Source organism: Muntiacus reevesi, chromosome 11 (genome assembly GCF_963930625.1).
Source record: "Muntiacus reevesi chromosome 11, mMunRee1.1, whole genome shotgun sequence".
NCBI classification, from domain to species: domain Eukaryota; kingdom Metazoa; phylum Chordata; class Mammalia; order Artiodactyla; family Cervidae; genus Muntiacus; species Muntiacus reevesi.
Genome location: NC_089259.1, coordinates 28,704,954 through 28,709,604, shown reverse-complemented (window position 1 = coordinate 28,709,604; position 4,651 = coordinate 28,704,954). Strand labels below are relative to the sequence as shown.

Here is a 4,651-nt window from a genome sequence, read left to right as displayed (position 1 = left end):
TAAGATTGACTGTTTTTTTCTCCTTGCTGTCCAAGGGATTCTCAAGAGTCTTCTCCAACACCACAATTGAAAAGCATCAATTCTTTGGTGCTCAGCCTTCTTTATGGTCCAACTCTCACATCCATACATGATTACTATTATGATCTCCATTTAATAGATAAGGAACCTGAGGCTGAAAACTGTGTCAACTTGTCCCGGGTCTCCCAGCTAGAGAGAGACAGCTGGGGAGAGCAGCCAGGTAGTGCCCAGCCTCTGGAGCCCCTACTTTTAACCCCATGCCATCCCACCCTCAGCATGGAGGCCAGAGTGAGGGGTGCAAGACAGAGGATGGTCACCTCATCCTTGTGGGGTAATGGAAAGACTAAACTGGATTTGGGGGTGACTCTTTCTGGGTGAGGATGGATGAAGGAAAGGAATGAGGAGTTGGGCCATCTTTGGAGGCTCTGCCTCAAAAAGGCAATTGCCTGGGTAAGTGATGACTGAGAGCAGCCAGGGGACCAGTGTGGATGCATCCCAGGGAATGTCAAACGTCAGAACTAGGGAGACCTGGAAGACAAGGAAAAGCCAAGATGCACCCTAAAGTTGAGGATAGCTGTGGCTGCAAACAGCAACCTTCTTGGTAGTGTATTCAGCCTGTTGTCTGTACAGGTCGCCCTGAGGGACCTTGGAGACAGCTCTTTCCAGTGGACATTCATGACTGGCCTGGTGTCCCCAGTCTAGGCTCCAGCCAGGTATGCGTGGTGCCTTTAGAAGCCCCAGGGCACAGTGGCCAGGGTTCACACTGGCTGAGTCACCATGTCCATCTGCACCAAGCTGCAGAACAAGGAGCGTGTAACTGAGGCCCTCCTCAGGGCCAGATTCAAGTTCCCAGGCCGCCAGAAGCTCCATATCTTCAAGAAGTGGGGATTTACTAAGTTTAACAGGGGTGAATTTGAAAACATGGCCGAAAATCAGCTCACCTGGGATGGCTATGGGGTCAAACACATGGATAATTGCTACCCCCTGGACAAATGGCAGCCCTGAACTCATGAGAGCCTGGGTGCGGTCCATCAATAAATCTCAGTTCTCTGTCAAATCAATAAATCAATAAAGTTGAGGACAAGAGCAGACCCTCAAGGGCCAAAACCCACACAGATGAGGGAGCAGGAAGCAGGACCCCAGGTGCAGAGGTAGTGGTGGCCTCGTGGGAGCCTCCATGTGTGAATAATCAGCCAGTTGCAGGCCAGGGGGTCAGGCCAGGCACAAGGAGGAGGCCTGGGTAAGGGAGTGTCATGGTAAGATGACCACAGGCATTTGAAGTCTGACCATCAGCAGTGAAAACGGCCCCCTAGAGCAGCGATCCCTAACCTGCTTGACACTAGGGAGCAATTTCGTGGAAGACAATTTTTCTACAGACAGGGGTGGGGTGGTGGTTTGGGGATGATTCAAGTGCATTACATTTACTGCGCACTTTATTTCTAATCTGGGCTTCCCTGTTGGCTCAGACAATAAAGAATCTGCCTGCAATGCAGGAGACGTGGGTTCGACCCCTGGGTCAGGAAGATGCCCTAGAGAAGGGCATGGCAACTCACACCAGCATTCTTACCTGGAGAATCCCATGGACAGAGGAGCCCAGCGGGCTACAGTCCATGGGGTCGCAAAGAGCTGGACACGGCTGAGCTTCAGAACACTTTGACTTCACTTCTCTCTTATTTCTAATCTAATGCTGCTATTGATCTGATTGGTGGTACTGGTCCACGGTTGGTAGGTTGGGGACTCCTCGCCCAGAGAGATGAGCCAGGATGGGCTGCTCGGAAGCATGTGGTCAGGAAGTGCTCAGGCCTCTGAGTTCCCCCTGGGCAGGGAGGCCATAATTTCAGGCTTCTGAAAGGCCCCCAGGGAAATCTCCCTCTCTGACCACAGGCTCATGTGCCCTGGCCTCACTCACCAAGGGTGCTGCCAAGTTCTGTCCTGTAAATTTTGGGCACTGAGCAAATATTAAGCCGTAAAAAACGGGAGCAGAGAAATCATTAGCGATGTACCAGTGATCGCGTAATGTCACTGCGGAGACTTCCCAAGTAAATAATTTCCTTTCCAGTCACTGAGTATCATAATGACACAGCCAAGATGGGTTTCTATTTATTCCTGGCCAATCTCTCTCAGATTTACGTTCCAATCATGAGATGGGACCTCTCACTGCATTTCAGAGCATTACTTAATCAAATGGTATGCCGGTTGACCCCAGTGTGTCTTAAAGTTGGGGTTATTTATGGATATGGTTTCGCGTGGAGGGTCACCGTGGGGCCTAATCTGCATATGCCTCTCAGGAGAGCTGGGACGTTATTTGCATAAGAAGCTCTAGGTTTCTGGGGAGGACTCAGAAAGAGGACTGTGGCACAGCTGAAGGGCAGAGTCCCCGCTTTTAGGGACCAGCTACTCAAGGGAAGACTCTAGTCAAGCGACCAGGAGAGCACGTGGGGCAAGTGGGGCTCCCACCTCACCTCAGGTCTAAAGTGACCTGTGAATCAGTGCTCTGCTTCGGAGGCTATCTTGGTGCCCTGCGCCGTGACACCATGAACAGTCTCCCTAGTTCCTCCCAGGCTCTTCCTAGAGAATTTCCTGTTGTTTAGGCACCAAGTTGTGTCCATCCCTTTGCATGGACTGTAGCACACCAGTCCTCCCTGTCCCTCACCATCTCCTGGATTTTGCCCAAGTTCATGTCCATTGAATCAGTGATGCCATCCAACCCATCTCATCCTCTGTCACCTTCTTCTCCTTCGGCCCTCAATCTTTCCCAGCACTAGGGTTCTTTCTAATGAGTTCGCATAGAGAAGAGGGTGTCTTTATGAGCTGCACTGCATTGTCATGGACTTTTAATTTTTTTTAACTATTTCACTGGCATTTTATTCTTTTTAAAGAATTTTTAATTGGAGGATAATTGCTTTACAATGTTGTGTTGGTTTCTGCCATACATCAACATGAGTCAGCCATAGGTATACATACGTCTCCTCTCTCTTGAACATCCCTCCCATGCCATCCCTATCTCTCTAGGTTGTCACAGAGCACCGGATTTGAGGGAATTCCCACTGACTCTCTGTTTTACATATGGTAATGTAAATGCTTCAGTGTTACTCTCTCAATTCGCCCCTCTCTCCCCTTCCGTGTCCTTATGAGCCACACTGCACTGCCATGGACTTTCACTGAGTTTTATGCAAATCATTTCTTAATGATGTTCTGGGTGAAAGAGCAAGACCAGTAGGTGTGGTTCCTGCCCTGGAAGGCTCTTACCATCCAGGGAGGAAGAGAGACTTGTGCCATGGAAGCTGGGACAGTGGTTTATCTTACTGCTGTATGTCTTCCTGGGGGCCTGAGCCTTCTGTCATATGTAATGTCCCTCTCTGTCTCTAGCAATTTTCTCTGCCCTAAACTCTACTTTACCAGAAGTCAATACAGCTTATTATTATTATTTACATGGTATATCTTTTTCTATCCTTTTACTTTCAACCTACCCATGTTGTATTTGAAGTGAGTAACCCAGCAAGCTCCTCTGTCCATGGGATTTCCCAGGCAGGAATACTGGAGTGGGTTGCCATTCCCACCTCCAAGGGATCTTCCCAACCCCCAGTCTCCTGCACTGCAGCTGGATTCTTTACTGTCTGAGCCACCAGGGACGCAACTCAGGTATGATCCCTGGTCGAGGAACTAAGATGCACATATTGTTGTTCAGTCGCTCAATCGTGTCCGACTCTTCGCAACCCCAAGGACTATAGCCCACCAGGCTTCCCTGTCCTCCACAATGTCCCAAAGCTTGCTTAAATTCATGCCCATTGATTTGGTGATGCCACCCAATCATCTTATCCTCTGTCACCCCCTTCTCCTCCTGCCCTCAATCTTTTCCAGCATCAGGGTCTTTTCCAGTGAATCGGCTCTTCAAATCAGGAGGCCAAAGTATTGGAGCTTCAGCATCATTCCTTCCAGTGAATACTCAAGGATGATTTCCTTTAGGACTGACCTAAGGATCAATCTCCTTACAGCTGGATCTCTTTGCAGTCCAAGGGACTCTCAAGGGTCTTCTCCAGCACCACAATTTGAAAGCATGAATTCTTCAATATTCAACCTTCTTCTTTATGGTCCAACTCTCACATCAGTATATGTCTACTAGAAAAACCATAGCTTTGACTATATGGACCTTTGTTAGCAATATACTGGAATATATATATGATGGCAATATCTGAAATCTACTGGATGTGATAAAGAAACCCCAGAGACCCACCACTGTGATGTTCCTTAAATCCTGAGGACCCTGGGAAGCCTGCCTTCTTTCTGTCTTTCAGAGTCTTCTGGGGACTTCCCTGGTGGTCCAGCAGATAAGATTCCACGCTTCCACGGCAGAGGGCACAGGTTCAATCCCTGGCTGGGGAACTAAGTTCCCGAATGTGGTGTAGCTAAGAAAAACACACAAATCCCTGCCAAAGCAGAGTCTTCCCAGGCTTTTCTGTTGTGTTATGTCCGTGGTCTTTTAGTTGTGAGAGTGAGGGGCTGGAAGGAATGCAGCCAGTTCATCTTGACTAGAACTGATGTCTGACTGTATCTGGCATGTTTGGGAGAGATCAGATGTGTTCCGAGACCTAAGGCAATCTCAGAGCTCCCTCATGACCAAGTGAGTGGAGAA

At 48.9% G+C, this 4,651-nt stretch overlaps 1 pseudogene; it reads left to right on the top strand.

The window, feature by feature from the left end:
• The first annotated feature begins 561 nt into the window (after positions 1 to 561).
• LOC136144543 (small nucleolar RNA SNORA70) lies at positions 562 to 676 on the top strand (annotated as a pseudogene).
• Positions 677 to 4,651: the final 3,975 nt, after the last annotated feature.